Source organism: Lolium perenne, chromosome 7, assembly GCF_019359855.2.
Source record: "Lolium perenne isolate Kyuss_39 chromosome 7, Kyuss_2.0, whole genome shotgun sequence".
NCBI classification, from domain to species: Eukaryota; Viridiplantae; Streptophyta; class Magnoliopsida; order Poales; family Poaceae; genus Lolium; species Lolium perenne.
Genome location: NC_067250.2, coordinates 332840129 through 332858919, shown reverse-complemented (window position 1 = coordinate 332858919; position 18791 = coordinate 332840129).

Here is an 18791-nt window from a genome sequence, read left to right as displayed (position 1 = left end):
CAAAAGTCCCGCCAGTTCCTCCGCGATTCCTAGTGCGTGTTCCTTTGGTTGGAGTCTGTCCCGCATGTAGTCGACCTATATACGAAAATGAGATGAGTATGACTATATCAGTCTTGATAACGAAATATTGATGATAATAAATAAAGTTGTGAATGTTATTGCTTATGTTGAATTTATTGTTGTTCTGCTTCTCAGTGGTTAACATGCGAATGGACTCGCAAACGTAGTATCCACATAGATTTGTCCCTTGTGGCTGCTGGGGGCACGGTACAGGAGTAAATGTTAGCTTCTTTGCAAAGGTAATCTCCTTATGAAGATTCTTCAAAGCTTGCCAAGCCCTGCCAGGCAAAAGAATGATTGAATGAGTGGATAATTAATTGATATCTCACGAAAGATAAAGCGCGGCGATGAAGGAAATTACACTTGGAGCAACTTCGCAAGTCCTGGAACCCGTCCACGCCTCTACTCGGTGGGTCTTTTACTTCAACTATTCCCTTATCAAGGTTGAATGTCTAGTAGAATCCAGTGGAAGCTGCACATGTTATGCATATACGTCAGAATTACACTTAACATCGAGTAAGAAAAATTGAATGTGCATAAAAGATCATTAAGACTCTCACTCGTAGTTGTAAGGAAACAATATTGAATCACAGTAAATATTGCTCCCCAAAAACCTTAGTAGGTTTCCCCCCGTTTCTTCGCTTTTATGCTTCACCGTTTCAACATGTATTTTATCTGGGTCAACAAACCCAACATTGATAATATTATTACTTTTGCATTCACTGATCTTCAGTCTGCATAAGAGAACCCATAAGATATAATGAGTATATATATGCAATGAAAATGAACATGAACTGAATGAAAACGAACATGAACTGAACGAACAACTTACAAGCAATAGCAACTCATGAGAGATTTGTCGAGGGCTTCTAGATTGAATAACTGCGTAGTTCATTCATCTCAATATGGATCTCCTCCTTTCGGTAGTAATATTCCCATGGTATACTCGCCTCGATGTACATTATGTTCTCCTTGCATGCATCAAGGTACCACTGATGCAAATTCCGCATATGTGTTGGCAGTTTATGCAGCTGCTCTCTGCTGACCAAGTCGGCCCCGTAGACAAATTTAGGAGCTATATCAGCAGTGGGTATTGCAGCATCTTCTGCAGACAGCAATTCCTCCACGGTAACTGAACAAGCAGCCGCTAGCCTTGCAGCTTCTTCCATATCGATACCACCATGATGTTCCTGGTACAGCTTGGGAACATTAAGCACTTTGAGTGCTGGGATCGATTGTTTGGGCTGAGCATCGAGGAGGGGAACTTCCTTTCTCTTTTTGCCTTTTGTCGTTTGCTTGGCCTTGAGGGGTGCACTTGTTGAACTTGACGTTTTCTCAGCTGCACTTCTAGCTGATGATTTGCTCGTGCCAGCAATGTCCTTCTCCTTAGCCTTTTCATCCTTCTTTTGGTCAATTACCTTCGCAAGAGTGCGTGTATAGTCATCCTTCTTCTCGTGTAACTCATACTGCGATGGTGTGTTCGTAAAACTAGTAGCATATTCTATTTGCTTCTCTCGTGTATGGCTCTGCGCTGGAGGTTTTGGCTTATGAAAAAAATCATAATTGTATTTCTTAACAATGGCATCATTTTCCTCCGGGGTACGATCGTAAGGACGGGGGGGAGGAACCTTTGGTACTTTTGGGAGGGGCGACTTCTTGCGGACAGGACTCTTGATACGCTTCCGGCTGGGTGCATTCCGAGTCTTAGTGGGCGGAGGCGGCGGCGCTGGAGATGGAGATGGACTACCGATGTCGTGGTCGACGTCGTACCCACGGGGTGATGGTGGCGACATGTGATCAGTAGGAGGAGGTGATGGTGGCCTGCGATCACCTGGAGGAGGTGATGGTGACCTGCTGGGACGACTGGTACTAGGTGCTACCCAGCCTGGTAGCCTGATGTTCTTCTTTTCCCAGAGAATGATTTCTCCCAGCACCTCTCTGAGTGTAAGCCCCCCATCACCTCCAGGGATTTCGAGCTCCAATGTCTCCCACGACGGGACAACTGGATCCACCCCGACACGAGCATAGCCAGCTGGAATCGGATTGCCATGCCATGTTGCCGGCTCACCTTCAGGTCCAAATGCCGGTAAGACATAGCCGACCGCCACCTTAACAGAAACCTTCCTGAACACCTGATGGAGATCACAAGGTGTTTGCTCCTTGATTCCATCCAAGGGGTCGCCAGGACCGACATCTATCATCATCCCTGTAGGAGGGGCCTCCGAGTCGGCCACGCCTGCTGTCTCGTCGCTGAGATATGTCAGCGGTATTATCTGGCGGGCGCTATCCTTTTAGTTCATTTATCTCCCGCCGCGTTGCTGAAGCTCCCGCTGGTGCTGGTCAAGTCGGCGTTGGAACTCGGCCATCCGGTCATTCTGAACCTCCAGCTGGCGTTGTTTAGCTCTCGCTCGGCTTCTATAAGTCTCCGCGTCGGCCGGAAACCCAAGCGACCACGGAACACTAGGGCCGAAGCCTCTTGTTCGTCCTCCCTTCTCAGGATTACCGAGGACAAGCGTCAGCAAGGCTTTCTCTCTATCGGGAGCAAACTTTAGTTTTCCCGCCTTTATATCTGTCGTCACTTCAATCCATTTTTGCCTGGGTATCCTAACCCTGGTGTCACTTTCAACAATGTTCCCTGTCTTCATGTCATACTCACAGCCATGCGCGAGGAACCAATTTCGAGCCCTAGTGTCCCATCCTTCTCGCGTGGGTTCTGGAGTGATCCCGTTCAGCTCCATCTCAGCCTCTTGTGCATCCCACTTAGGCATGGCTCTTCCGTAGCCCCCTCGCCCCGTATGATGGTGATATTTCTTCTCGCTTGCATTCTTCTTGTTTTTCGTTGATGAGTTCACAGCCTCCTCGATTCTTTGTACCTCACAAATTCTTCCCAGTTATGCTCCTGCTTCGCTAGGTAGTTCTCGAATAATGGAGGCTTCTTGTCTTTCTTATAATTTTTCCATAACCGGTTCTTATACGCCCGGAAAAGTTCCCCCATCTTCTTAAGAGCCCATTTCTTCACTAGCGCCCGCTGCTTAGCATTCTCAGACTCCGATCCCAAATCTGGCAAAGTGAAATGTGCCATGAGGTCTCTGAAAAGTGTGTCTTTGTACCTATCGGCAACCTGATTTTCGGACACATTCTTGGTCTTGTTCCATTCTCTGACAGTGATCGGGATACGATCTCTAACCACAACTCCGCACTGATTTTTGAACTTCACTCCGACATTCTCGGGTACCACCGGTTGGCCTTCCGGTGATATAGCTTCAATTGTGAAGTGGTCTTTTTTGGTCAACTTCTTTGCCGGGCCTCGTTTCTCTATCTTATCTTCGGAGGCCTAAGAGAATACATATAGAATTGCATTAATGCCTCTATACTAATGCCTCAATACATATGTACATATAGAATTCCATTAATACCTCGTCATGACCGGAGCCATCGGCTTCTCCGTCACCGGAGCCGTCGTCGGCTTCTCCGTCACCGGAGCCGTCGGCTTCTCCATGACCGGAGCCGCGGGCTTCTCCATCACCGGAGCCGCGGTCTTCTCGGTCGGCTTCTGTACCATCGCGGATTATGTCCGCGAACATGTCTTCCTGTTCCAAGTCCCGTTCGAATGGATCCATTGTTTCTGCAAAAGAATTAAATCGATAAGTACATGTTCTAACCCTAACCCTAATCAAACACAAACCAAACCCTAACCCTAATCAAACACAAACCAAACCCTAACCCTAATCAAACACAAACCAAACCCTAACCCTAATCGGCGACACGTGTTTGCGAGAGGGAGAGGGTGTCGGCGACGCGTGTTTGCGAGAGGGAGAGGGTGTCGGCGACGCGTTTTTGCGAGAGAGAGGGAGAGGGTGTCGGCGACGCGTGTTTGCGAGAGAGAGGGAGAGGGTGTCGGCGACGCGTGTTTGCGAGAGGGAGATGGTGTCGGCGACGCGTGTTTGCGAGAGGGAGAGTGTGTCGGCGACGCGTGTTTGCGAGAGAGAGGGAGAGGGTGTCGGCGACGCGTGTTTGCGAGAGAGAGGGAGAGGGTGTCGGCGACGCGTGTTTGCGAGAGGGAGATGGTGTCGGCGACGCGTGTTTGCGAGAGGGAGAGTGTGTCGGCGACGCGTGTTTGCGAGAGAGAGAGAGGGTGTCGGTGGACGCGTGTTAGCGAGAGAGAGGGTGTCGGCGACGCTAGCTAGTTTGCGAGAGAGGGTGTCGGTGGAGGAGGGAACGCCGGCGAACAAAATACATATACTAACTAAGTACATACATATACTAAATTACAAACTAAATTACAAACTAAATCCATACATATACTAACTAACTAAATACATAAAAATAAGAATTAACTAAACTAACTAACTTAATACATATAGTAACTAACACTATAACTAATTAAAACTATACTAACTAAACCTAAAACTAATTAACTCAACCTAAAACTAATTAAAACTAAACCTAAAACTAAACCTAAAACTAATTAACTAAACCTAAAACTAATTAAAACTAAACCTAAAACTAAACCTAAAACTAAACCTAAAACTAATTAAGTAAACCTAAAACTAATTAAAACTAAACCTAAAACTAAACCTAAAACTAATTAACTAAACCTAAAACTACTAAAACTAACTAAAATTACATAAAACAAATTAACTAAAAACTAAAAAATTAAAAAAAATGGAACGCGCCGGCGGCGTCTGCAGGCCAATGGCACGGCGGCGGCGGCGGCGTGGCGCGGCGTGGTGTGCTAGCTACCTGAGAGGTCGAGCGGCGCGCGCCGCGGCGCGAAGGAGGAGGTCGAGCGGCGCGGCGTCGGAGGAGGTCGAGGCGGCGCACAGAGAGAGGCAGCGCGGCGGCGCGGCAGAGGAGGTCGAGGCGGCGCGTCGGAGGAGGAGGTCGAGGCGGCGCACGCGAGAGGAGGAGCGCGGCGCGCGAGAGGAGGTCGAGGCGGCGCGTCGGAGGACGAGGGAACGCCGGCGAACGGCGGCGGCGGCGAATTTGGGCAGCCTGGCGGCGCAAATTCGGTAAGTGTTGGCCTCCGGGAGTCGCGGGTGGCGGCTTCGCCCGCGGCTCCGCGTCTTATACCCACCCCCCTTTTGTCGCGGGTGGGGGCTTGACCCGCGACAAAAGACCCCCCTTTGTCGCGGGTCAAGCCCCCACCCGCGACAAAAGGGGTCTTTGTCGCGGGTCAAGCCCCCACCCGCGACAAAAGGCCTTTGGGGCTGATCCGCGGCACAGCCCATCCAACGGCTCTGGCCGTTTGAATCCAATGGCCTAGAGCCGTTGGATGGGCTGTGCCACGGATCAGCCCATCTAGAGGCTCTTCACCCTTTATTTTTTGTATTTTAAATTAAAAAAAGTATTATTTCAATAACTTTTGAATGGTAACTCAAATACAAATGTTTTATATATGAATATTGATCAGAAAAAGGTAATGAACATGAATATGACATCCATATACCTTTTTGCATCTCGCGTCATATGAAACGTTGATAGTCGGGTATGTTTCACCCCTGTGCACCGCCGCCGTGCCACACGTGTCGCGTCCCCGTGCCATGTGTCGCGTCCCGTCGACGCCGTCGTGCGACGTGTAGCCACCGCTTCCACGTGCCTCACCCGCCGACGCTGTCGTGCGACGTGTGGCCACCGCTTCCACGTGCCTCACCCGTCGACGCCGGTGTGCGACGTGTGTAGCCGTGGCTTACAAGTGCCATGCCCCGCGTGCGCTATATATAGCGACGAGTGCGGGTGCAACCACACGTCGCCACCGCCTCCTCCGCTCATTCATCTCCGGGATGCCTCCACGTCGTCGAGGGGCGTCCGGTTTCCGTGGCGTTCGAGTGCGTCCGAGCGGTAGGTTCTACGCCGAGATACGCGCCGGTGGCTTCCGCCTCACCCTCGGCACGTACAACACGCCGGAGCTGGCGGCGCGCGCTTACGACGCGGCGGCGTGGCGTTTTCGGCGGCCACGCCGCGACATGAACTTCCCGGATGTTGAATCGCTAGAGGAGGCAGAGTTCCTCGCGCCACCGCCGTGCCTCGTCGACGACGAGGACCGTCGACGGCACCGCCAGGTGCAGCGCAGGATCGCCATCGCCGAGCACGACGAGCAGTTGATGCGCCAGTGGAGGGCGCAGTTCCCCAACGACGTCGAGAACACCGACGCGTTCTTCGCTATCCTTAGGGCACAACGCAGGTCCAACAGGCGCCACCGTCGGGCCGTCGCCAACTTCGAGCTCGAGAACCCGAATACAACTTGGACCGAAGACGACCCTCGGTGGGATGACATTTGGACGGAGACAACCTCCGACGACGACTGAGACTAGACTAGTAATTTATCTATTTTATTTTAATTTCAATAAAGTCGTTGTCGGTTCTATTAGTTTAAATTTAGTTTATAAAGTCGTTGACGGTTGTTTGTTCAATAAAGTGGTTGACACGAAATTTATTACGACTGAACTGAAATTAAAGTACAGAGCTCAACTGAAAATTAAGATACATGGCCAGATTCGAATGTTGGAGCCATTCAATCATAGTCGTGCCTAGCCCTATAATACTCGCCACTGTAGTCATCATAGTCGCCGACGTCATCGTCGCTAGCATCGGGGTCGCGGTTGTCCAACCTCGGCGGGTGAGCACGCGTGGGCTGGGATTGAGGGTAGCGCAGGCGGGGGCCACGATAGGCCAGGACGCTCTGGAGAGTCCGGCCGCGCCACCACATCCGACGGCCGGCCTCGTTGAAGTTCGAAGGAGGCGGGCCGTCCTCCTCATACCTGGCAACCGCCCTCTCACGCCGATTGATGAAGAAGCTGTCCCAAGTCGGGCTGTAGTCGGGATGCCACTGGGGATTTCTCCGCTGCTCAGGCGTGAGCTCGAAATAGTAGTGGTTCGTGATGGCCATCTCGCGTGGCACACCAAGAGGGATAGGAGGGACCGGTACGCCTCCGACGCTCAGCAACCAGCCGGTCGGGACGCGGTAGCCGGGCGGGCAGGGGTAGTTCGAGGCGCAAAGCGCCTCCGCCTCCCGAGGTGTTAGACATACGATGGAAGCCATGGGAGAGAGTGATGAGGTTTGCAGATATGAGTCCAAGCCTACATATATATAGTGGAAAAATGGCGGGAATGCGGGAAGAAAATAGGCGGGAACGAAGTGGCGCGCGAAACTTTCATCCCGGGTGGAGGCTGCAACCGCGACTAAAGCTGTCGGCAGGATAAGGATGTGTCGGTAACCTTTTGTCACGGTTGGTGGCTGCAACCGCGACTAAAGCTGTCGGCAGGATAAGGATGTGTCGGTAACCTTTTGTCACGGTTGGTGGCTGCAACCGCGACTAAAGCTGTCGGCAGGATAAGGATGTGTCGGTAACCTTTTGTCACGGTTGGTGGCTGCAACCGCGACTAAAGCTGTCGGCAGGATAAGGATGTGTCGGTAACCTTTTGTCACGGTTGGTGGCTGCAACCGCGACTAAAGCTGTCGGCAGGATAAGGACGCGTGGGTGGACGCACTGCTCGATGAGATAAAGCATGTAGCGCACGACGGCCTGTCGAAGGAATAAGACAAAGTAGAAGCGGTGCCGTGCCTATAAAAAAAGCATTGATACGCCTTGCCAAGCAGATCAACAAGCCAAGCACAGTTTCATTCCCATGGATGAAGGAAAGGGTTGGGAAATCTCCCGTGGCGCAGCTTCTCGAAGATGTCGTTGGTGCACACGCCCTACGGCATCTTCGGAAGCTGCTCCTCGGAAAAATTTCCATGCAAGCCCGTGAAAGACTCCGTCTCCTCTAACAGTGTTGGGGAAAGGGTTCTCATTATTACATAAATGTAGAGATTGTCTTGGGAACTATATATGAAGAATACATTATTACATCGCCATCTAGTGTTGTGATCTTCTACGCCGTAGCCATGGAGAATCTTCATCATTTAGCAAGATGCTTGGGTCAATTTTCACCGTGAAGGGCGGAATTTCTTTAAACTTATTATAATCTTCTGACATGTCTGTCTTGTCATCCACTCCCACGATGTTTCTTTTCCCCGAAAGAACTATGTGGCGCTTTGGCTCCTCGGTTGATGTATTCTTTTGTTGATTTCTTTTTCTTGATTTGCTAGACATGTCCTTCACGTAGAAAACTTGAGCCACCTCGCTGGCTAGGAAAAAAGGCTCGTCCAGGTACGCAAGATTGTTGGGATCCACTGTTATCATACCGTACTTATCGTCAATATGTATAGCGCTGAGCTTCACCCATTTGCACCGAAACAAAGGGACCTTAAAAGTGGGACCATAGTCAAGTTCCCATATCTCCTCTATGTATCCATAATATGTGGTGGTCTGCCCATTCTCGTCTGTTGCATCGAAGCGGACACCGCTGTTTTGGTTGGTGCTCTTTTTATCTTGGTCGATCGTGTAAAATGTATTCCCATTTATCTCGTACCCTTGGAATGTACATATGTTTGAAGATGGTAACCTGGCCAACAAGTACAGCTGCTCCACCGCAGATGGGTCATTAATGAGATGTCTTTGCAACCAACTGCCGAAGGTATTCATGTGTTGACGTGTAATCAAGGACTCGGGCTGGCCCGGGTTTATTACTCGTAAAACATTCTTATGTTTCTCGATGTACGGAGCCACCAAGCTGGAATTGTATAGAACTGTGTAGTGTGCTTGATTGAAAGAAATCTTGTCCCTCCACACCGTTGCTTTCCTTCCTAGTGTGCCTTTTCCAGTCAGCCTCCCCTCATACCGAGATTCAGGAACACCAATCGGCTTAAGGTCAGGAAGAAAGTCAACACAAAACTCAATGACCTCCTCAGTTCCGTAGCCCTTTGAGATACTTCCTTCCGGCCTAGCTCGGTTATGAACATATTTCTTTAAGACTCCCATGAACCTCTCGAAGGGGAACATATTGTGTAGAAATACAGGACCGAGAATTCTAATCTCTTCAACTAGGTGAACGATGAGGTGCGTCATAATATTGAAGAAGGATGGTGGGAACAACAACTCGAAGCTGACAAGACATTGGACCACATCTTCCTGTAATCCTGACAAAGTTTCTGGATCCATTACCTTCTGAGAAATTGCGTTCAGGAATGCACATATCTTCACAATGGCTAGTCGAACATTTTCTGGTAGAAGTCCCCTCAATGCAATCGGAAGCAATTGTGTCATAAGCACGTGACAGTCATGGGACTTCAGGTTCTGGAATTTTTTCTCCTTCATATTTACTATCCCCTTTATATTCGACGAGAAACCAGACGGAACCTTGATACTGAATAGGGCTTCAAAAAAGATCTCCTTCTCTTGTTTGGTAAGAGCATAGCTGGCAGGCCCTACAAACTGCCCTGGATGATTGCCGTTTCGTCCTTTATGAAGTTCCTGGTCCTCCCGTGCTTCTGTTGTATCTTTTGTCTTTCCATACACGCCCAGAAAACCTAGAATATTCACACAAAGATTCTTGGTCAGGTGCATCACGTTGATTGCAGAGCGGACTTCCAGGACTTTCCAATATTCTAGATCCCAGAAAATAGATTTCTTCTTCCACATGGGCGCGTGTCCGTCATCGTCTTTCGGAACAGGTCGACTGCCTGGACCCTTTCCAAAGATAACATTTAAATCCTTGACCATGTCAAATATATCAGCACCACTACGGGGGACAGGCTTCGGACGGCGGTCTGCCTCGCCATCAAAATGCTTGCCTTTTTCCTTAAGGGATGCTTGCGGAAGGAAACGACGATTGAACGGGTACACAACTTTTCTGCTTTTCCCAAATATTTACTTTCGGTCTCATCTAAACGGTGTGTGCATGCATTGTATCCTTTGTTCGTCTGTCCTGAAATGTTACTGAGAGCAGGCCAATCATTGATGGTTACGAATAGCAACGCTCGTAGGTCAAATTCTTGCTCCGTGTGCTCATCCCACACACGTACACCTGGTTTGGCCCACAACTCCAAAAGTTCATCGACTAATGGCCTTAGGTACACATCAATGTCGTTGCCCGGTTGCTTTGGGCCTTGGATAAGCACTGGCATCATAATGAACTTCCGCTTCATGCACAACCAAGGAGGAAGGTTGTAGATACATAGAGTCACGGGCCAGGTCTTTGTGACCGCAGCTCTGCTCCCCAAAAGGATTCATGCCATCTCGTACTTAGACCAAAGTATAAGTTCCTTGCCTCACCTGCAAAATCCGGAAACTCTCTCCCGATGTTTCTCCACTGGCGACCATCAGCGGGGTGCCTCAACATCGCGTCTTTCTTACGTTCTTCCATGTGCCATCGCAACAACTTGGCATGCTCTTTGTTTCTGAACAAACGTTTCAACCGTGGTATTATTGGAGCATACCACATCACCTTCGCAGGAACCCTCTTCCTGGGTGGCTCGCCCTCAACATCACCAGGGTCATCTTTTCTGATCTTATACCGCAATGCACCACATATCGGGCATTTATTCAAATTCTCGTACTTCTCACCGCGGTAGAGGATACGATCATTAATGCATGCATGTATCTTCTCGCACATCTAATCCTAGAGGGCAGACAAGCTTCTTTGCTTCATATGTACTGACGGGCAATTCATTATTTCTTGGAAACAGCTTCTTTAATATTATCATCAATTTCTCAAATCCCGAGTCAGTCACACCGACCTCTGCCTTCCATTTCAGCAATTCCAATATGCTACCCAGCTTTCTATGCCCATCTTCACAACCTGGGTACAACAATTTGTGGTGGTCCTCTAACATCTTGTCGAACCGCAACCTCTCCTTATACGTACCCACGTCTCTTCTTGCATCGAAATGGCCCGACGAAGATCATCATCAACGGGATCATCGATGCCTGTTCTTCACCTCCTTCTTCTTCATTGTCGTCCATTGCGGTATCAAAGCATTCAGAGAACATAGATCGGTACTTCTCATCATTATCTTCTTCCTCATCGCCGTATTCCATCATAACCCCTTCTTCTCCGTGCTTGGTCCAAACATTATAGCTGGACATGAACCCAAACCGAAGCAGGTGGCTCTTAATATCTCTTGAGCAAGAGTAATCCTTCTCGTTCTTACATTTTAGACATGGACAGCACATAAAACCTTGCTTCGACTTGTTGGCCTCGGCCACAAGCATGAAAGAATTCACGCCCTCTCTGAAAGCGGGAGCACATCGGTTACCGTACATCCATGGATGACTCATCTGCATCATAAGTACAATTATATATGTATCAGATGCAATCACCTTGCTAAAATTAGTATTGTACGGACTATGCATATATATATAGTCGAGAAAATAGTTGCTAACCTTTTAGGATCAAAAAGAGGAGAAATCTTATCAAATAAAACCAAGTGGCATCCCTCTCACAAGCATTCCATCAAACACCTCTTGTGCACATGTAGAAAAAATGAGCTAGCATACACCTCCACCTTCACCACCAAGGAAAAAATGAGGTGGGGGGTGGCTGGCTGCTTCTATATATAGGCATGGACATTTTGTCGCGGGCCGTATTACGACCCGCGACAAAAGGGGTGGCCACGTCGCTCCTACCCCTTTTGTCGCGGGTCGTAAAACGGCCCGCGACAACAGGCCGCGACAAAAGCCTCTGCGCGCTCCACATGGTTTCGGGGCGACGTGGCCAGGCCATTTGTCGCGGGTGCAGGCGTGCCCGCGACAAAAGGCTCCCACGGAAGTCCTGTTTTCCACTAGTGCTATAGAACCGGAAGCCGCCTAATCGGTCTAGCTTATAGATTCTTAGTGGGAAACATGTGATAGAGAGAGCACCGATATAACAGATTACTCACAATTCGGTAAATAATCTGTTGCATATATGTTGTTTGTTTTTCTTTTAATTTTTATAGTTACTAGACCCATTATTGTCGACTAATTTCACCGGAGTGAGCAAAGTGACGATTTGTTCTTGCTTCAGCTCTTAACTACCAGAAGCGAGTAAATTCACCAAACTGAGCAAACTAACGGCATGTTTCAAGCCATTGAAGCTACTCTCTCACTGTGCCCTTTGCACTTCAGATTCTTAGAGACGACAACTTTGATTCAATTATACTCACTAGCTTGTGCCCTTTGCACTTCAGATTCTTATAGATGACAACTTTGATTCTATTATACTCAGTAGCTAGAGCGAAAATAAGCAATACTGCCAAGGCACCAGGGGAAAAGATACCGTACCTACCGCTGATGTCTCAATCCACTATCGCTCATGCTCCAGCTAGCTCGCCGGCCGCTCTACGGCGGACAAAGGCACGCATCACCGCTCCTGCACCGCCCTCGATAGGGAGCCCACGCTGTCGACCTCGGCAGCCCCACGGTGGACCGCCCAGCAGCTGCACATAGTCCGGATCTGCCGTCCCGCCCTCGGTGGCGACCCGTATTGCCCACGAACCTGGTGACCGATCGCCCTCACGGCGGTCGTCTCCATTCCCCTTTGACGCCTCTGGTTCACAGTATTCTCACCATTTTGCTTTCCGAAATAGCCACTTAGCTTTTTTTCTTTCTTCTAATTCTGTCCCATCTCCGCATCATGTACAGTACATTTTTTTCAGAGTACCATGTACAGTAGGGACCGTACAGTAGATAGTGCCATCATACTGACCCGCCTATGTGTGGGCCGTATTGGATGCTCACTGTGATACTAAATCTGACGAAACTGTATATTTGTAGTTCAGTTATCAAATTAAATTTGGTTATAAGCACCATATTGGTGCTCTTCCATTGTCCGAACCACGATATTGTCTGTGCCCAGCTTCTCTACCGTAGTTTACTGATTGTGGAATAGTCGTACTGCTCTATATAATACCGTTATTTCCATGAAGATTCTATGGTTTATTTACCATTGGTGTATGTAGCTTGCTGTGGTATTAACTCTGGCAAAACTCTAAAAAAAACTCTGGCAAAACTCACTTCACAAAATAAAAAAGGCACGTCTTTAGCAACCCTAACTTATACCATCTATTGAACATCGATACTCAATACAAGACCGATACACTTACACGATACATATATAGAAAAGCACAGCGACTAGCTATTGTAGGCATAGCATACAACAGAACGTGCACACAAATTTAAAAAAAACATGCATTCAGAGCTATAAAAAATTCCAGGGCGATAAACTTCAGAACACACAGGCAAATGATGCAATTAACACGTCAATATACAGCTTTATTCTACTAACTACTAGGATAGATTCCACACTACAAATAATGATACACAACTCAGCCACTGACTAATATTTCTCAGCAGCCTCTTCAAATTCACGTGGTCAGCAGCTCCCTGAGCACAATACTGAAAGGCAGTTGAACAAGCGCATCTGATCACCCTTCAGAGTACGGCACCATCCGTTTGTTAATGCCACTTACTCTTTATTTTGTTCTTCGAATAGCTACAGCTCAACCACAACATTCAACAAGCTGTTTAAGATCCCAAGCCAACTACACCAGCAGATTAAACGTAGCCCCGATAAAGCTTCCTCATTACGCCCTAAGCACATTAACATACCACCACTAAAACCTACACATTACGCCTTCATAGAATAGTTTTACACAATCATATCCTGATCAACACCCAACAGATATAGCATCACGGGCGCGGCATGCCGCCGCGCCTATGCCTCCTAGTACTCTCTAATACCCAATGGATTTTGGGCTAAACCAGTGACCATTTGTGATCATCACTACCCTTGTACCTCCTCTGGATCAAGCCATGCACTGCAGCACTGATAAAAGTGGAGATATGATCAAGACTTGTCCATGCCGAACCCTCCATCTCACTCTCATGCCATCATCATCTCCCCTCCCCTCCATCTCACCCCACCATGTCTACTGACTCACCCACACTCTCCAGAGCATGCATGTACCCTCCCTGGCCGAAGACGAGCACGGCATTGGCCAGGACGCGACGCGCCCAGACGTGCCAGACACGCCCAGGCCATGCCAGAGCGCGCCAGGACACTCCCTGGACGCGCCAGTACGCCGCCTCGCCTCGTCGCGTCTGCCCTCCCCTCGCTCCCTCCTCTCGCACGCGCAATCACCACACCACTCGCTCCCTCCTGGACAACCCCACTGGCCCGCGCTCGCCCTGTCGCCATCGTCCTCTTCAAAAGTCTCCGCCACGGTACTGCGGAGACATGGACGTCGTCTGCACGCCCTCGTCCTCCTTTTGCTACGCCATCACGCTCGCTCTGCTCGCTATGATGCCAGCGACCCCACGCCAACCTCGCCCTGCCCCTTCACCGCTCCAAACGCCGTCGCCATGGTCGACCGCATCCGTGCACCCGCAGCACCCCTCAACTCTATAAATAGAGCGCTCCCCCGAGCCATCTCAGCACACCACTCCACTCCCCTCTCCTCTCTGGCCCTCCTCGACCCTCTCCCTCTCCACATTGGCGCCGGAGCAGCTCCAATTGCTCACCGGAGCACCGCCAGTACCGCGGCAAGGGCGCCGTCGATTGGAGCCACCTCAGGCGACGCCACCTGTACCAGAAGCTCCGCCACCCTTGACAACCTCCTCCTGCGTCAACGCCGACGATCTCCAGCCGCCGGTGAGCTCTCCGACCCCCTAGCCTCGCCGCACCTGTAGCCCGTGCTCGCCGGAGACGACGACACTTCTCGCCCGTTCGATTTAGTTCTAATCCAACGTCCCACGTCCCTCGTGCCGCTTCGGGTTTTAAATAGCGGCTGACAGGTGGGACCCCCCCTGTCAGGCAGCCCACTGCGCACTGGCGCATAGCTGGGACGGCCCAATTCCTTTCCCACCTAGCCCATGTAATTCAAATTTGAATTAATTCGTTTCAATGAAATTCAATACTGGTGCTTTGCTAGAAATTGAATAACTTCAAATCTACTGAGCCAAATTTGATGAATTTTATATTGTTGGAAAGCTTGTGAAATGATCTATCAAACCCCACTGGTCCCAAACCCTAGTTAATTGTAGAGAAATTGCAATAAAAATAACAATGTAGTAACTTTTCAGATTTCAAACATTTTTATAAAATCAACCATTAATTATTTTGAGTTGATTCCAACTCTCAAAAATCCCATTTCATATTGTCTATCTGAATATGCAAAAATATGATATGGTTGCTTCATATGATCATGGGCTAGATTCAAATAGTGGCTATGTGGCCATTTCTAGCTCATTTTAATTATTTCAAAAATAGTATTTAAATTCTATGAGATGTAGCATCTCATTTAAATCATTTCTCTAAGTAATTCAATGTGAGGTGATGACATTAGCCCTCATGACCCCATATGTTGTTACTTGAGAATATTAAATCCTTTTCTAAAATAGTAATGATTAAATGGTATGAGATATCTTATCTCATTTAAATCATTTTCCCCAAATGGTAAATATGAAGTGTTGACCTTGGTCAACATGATCTCATACTTATTATTTGAGGATATTAAATCTTAGTAATGCTCAATGAGAGGAAATTATTTCTCAAAGGAAATAAATAGAAACCCTAGTAAATATTTCAATGATAGGAAATTACTTTTCCAAGTAAATAAAAGTAAAACCCTAGTATGGATGCTTGTGATGATAATAGGTCATCTTGTGTGAACAATTATGGTTACTAGTCTACCTAAGTATTTGTTTGGTGATTGTTTACCTCGTATTCATTTTTAGACGCTAGTACTGAGTGCTACGAGGAAGAGAACTTCTACGAAGAAGAAGAAGAAGGGAACTTTGATCACTAGACCAATCAAGGCAAGCTATATTATTGCAAGCTATTACAAAGCTACTCTAATGCAAAGCTCTACTAGAGCAAGGCACCATTGTAATATTACTTTGTGTTTAAGGATCCATTCCCAAGTTTTTATCTTTCAAGCTTTACTTTGGTTTATCAAAGTTTATTTTGTTCATAGTTCACTTTGGTCTATATATGAAGTATTCCAAGAGTATCAAATTTAGCCCAGAGAGCTACAAGTTAGTTAGCACCCCTCATGACTAGTTGCTAGTGCTAAAACTAAAATTGCCTACTCTAGATGGGAAACATGTGAATCAAATGACTTTGAAAACCTTGGAATGATGATTCATTCTATTGAAAGATTTTGAAGGTGAATATGACTTGTGAATGACATGGTGAACTTTACAAAAACTGATGGTTGGGTTCAGATGTGATACCATTCCAATTTTAGAGTACCCCCACAATACCTGAACATGGGTAGGGCTTAACTGGAAATTTATGTGCTTTAGTATGGGTTTCCTCTGAACAAGCGTCATAGGGGTTATGCCGAGGCTGCCTCCATTGAAATGTGAAATGATGTGAAAATAAGGTGAATGTCCTACCCAAGCCCTGTGCAATTCCCAGGATGATGGTTTGTCTTCAATGGGAGGCCAAGCTCATGGGGAGAGGTGCATGTACTAGGGTATGTAAGTGAAAGGTTATGGTTGGTAGTCCGCACACGGAGTGTGATAAATCAGGGCAAGTTAACCCTGACGGATTATTGCAAATGTTGTGGCAAAAGTGTGCGACCTCTGCAGAGTGTAAAACTATTCGAATAGCCATGTCCACGGTTATGGACGATTGGAAAGGCCATACTGTTCCATCATCAGACCATTTTCAAAATGTGACATGTGAAGGGTGACTTGTGACTTGAACTTGAAATGGTGAATTTGACTTGATCACAACAGAGTTGTGGGAATGACACTAATGTTACCACTTGAGTTAGTTAGGAAAATAAAGAGACTTTTACTACTAGGGCTTATGAAATAAAACTAGCTTTATGCAAATAAACCTAGAGCTTAGAACCCCTTACTATAGTTGATAGTGCTTACACTAGTATTAGTTTGCGAGTACTTTAAAGTACTCATGGCTTTGCCCCTGGCTATTCAAATGGCCAGACTATGAAGAGGAGTACCAGACCCAAGAAGATGGACAAGAGGACGTCTATGATAACTAGGACTACTCCTGACGTCAAACGTTGCCTGTGGAACAGATGGACCACAACCGCTACTTCACTTTCACTGTGTGTTTTGTAATTGGATCTCTAGATCCACTATGTTGTAAGACTGGATGATGTGATCCCTTGTAAGACGATTATGGTTTGTACTGAATGATGTGCTGTGATATCAATCTATTATGTCTCGCAAAAACAATATTCCTGGGATTGCGATGTATGTCATAATAGGCATATGGACTTAAAAATCCGGGTGTTGAGAGGTGCACTGGTCCTTTGGGGCCTTAGCATGACGACTACCCATTTGTCTACTACAATAAGCTCTACTACAACAAGTTTTGTCCGGCTCCGGTGATGGAGGGGCGAGCACAGCGGCGCGCCTTTGGCTCGCGTCACTGTCTACTCATCGCTTGGTGGTCCAATGACGTACTTGTAATTTTTATTAATTTTAGGTCTATTTGTACTGCTATTGATGATTATTAATAGATCTGCTGAATTTTCGCAAAAAAAATAACAGAAGAGATTTTAGGGTTTGAACATTTTTCACCGGGCTGGGCCTAGACAGTGGCTGATAGAGGACCCCAGCTCCACGTAGGCGCCAGGGAAGCAGGTTGCAAATGGGGGGTTTTACTCCGCGGCGGCCAGGCATGAACCCAGGACGCGTCGATGGCTGACAACATAAAGTGAGACGCATGTTAACTGACGAAACAAATTGACAGTGTTTACTGAAGATTTAACTAACGAACGACGCAGACAGAGACGCGATGAAGATTGTCGTCGTCGGTGGCGTCCTCGTTCTGGCGGCGCTACGGGTCGCTCGAGGTGGGTTTGAGCATGTCTGGTGGTGCATGTCGAATGGACATAGAAAGAGGCGTTTTGGTGCATTGTAACGGGCACTAGTGGAAAATGGGGCCTCCATCTAAGCCATTGGTATCGGTTCCCTTACGAACCGGTACCAATGGGGTCATCTGCACCGGTTGGGGGGCTCAGGCGGGCGAGGAGCTCTGGTACCGGTTTGTGAGGGGCTTTCTGTAGGGATACGTTGCATAGAAAACAAAAAATTCCTACCGCGAGAATGCAAACCAAGCCAAGATGCAATCTAGAAGATGGGAGCAACGAGGAGATGATCGAGACTCACCCTTGAAGATTTCCAAAGCCTACAAGATGAGGCTCTTGTTGCTGCGGTAGACGATCACTTGCCGCTTGCAAAAGCGTGTAGAAGATCTTGATCACGGTGCCACGATCGGGCAGCACCTCCGTACTCGGTCACACGTTCGGTGTTGATGAAGACGACGTCCTTCTCCCCGTTCCAGCGGGCAGCGGAAGTAGTAGCTCCTCCTTGACTCCGGCAGCACGACGACGTGGTGGCGGTGGCGATGGAGAACTCCGGCGGAGCTTCGCTAAGCGTGCGGGAGAGGTGGAGGAGAGAGGGGGCGGCTAGGGTTTGGGAGAGGGGGTGACCGGCCTCAAGGGGTGCGGCCAGCTTGGTGGCTTGTGGTGGTCGGCCCCCTCCCCTATGCCCCACATTATATAGGTGGAACCCCAAGTGTTGGACTACAAGGCTTCGAATAAGACCCCAACACAAAGAACCTTCCATGTAGTAGGGAAACCTACCCAAGGTGGGACTCCCACCCAAGTGGGATTCCCACCCTTCCATGAAGGAGGGTGGCTGGCCCCCTTGGTGGAGTCCACCTTGGACTCCCCCCTCTAGGGTTGGCCGGCCATGGGGAGGTGGAGTCCCTCCGGGACTCCTCCTTCCTTAGTGATTTCTTCCGGACTTTTCTAGAACCTTCTAGAACCTTCCATAAATGCACCGGATCATTTCCAAACTTGGAATATGACTTCCTATATATGAATC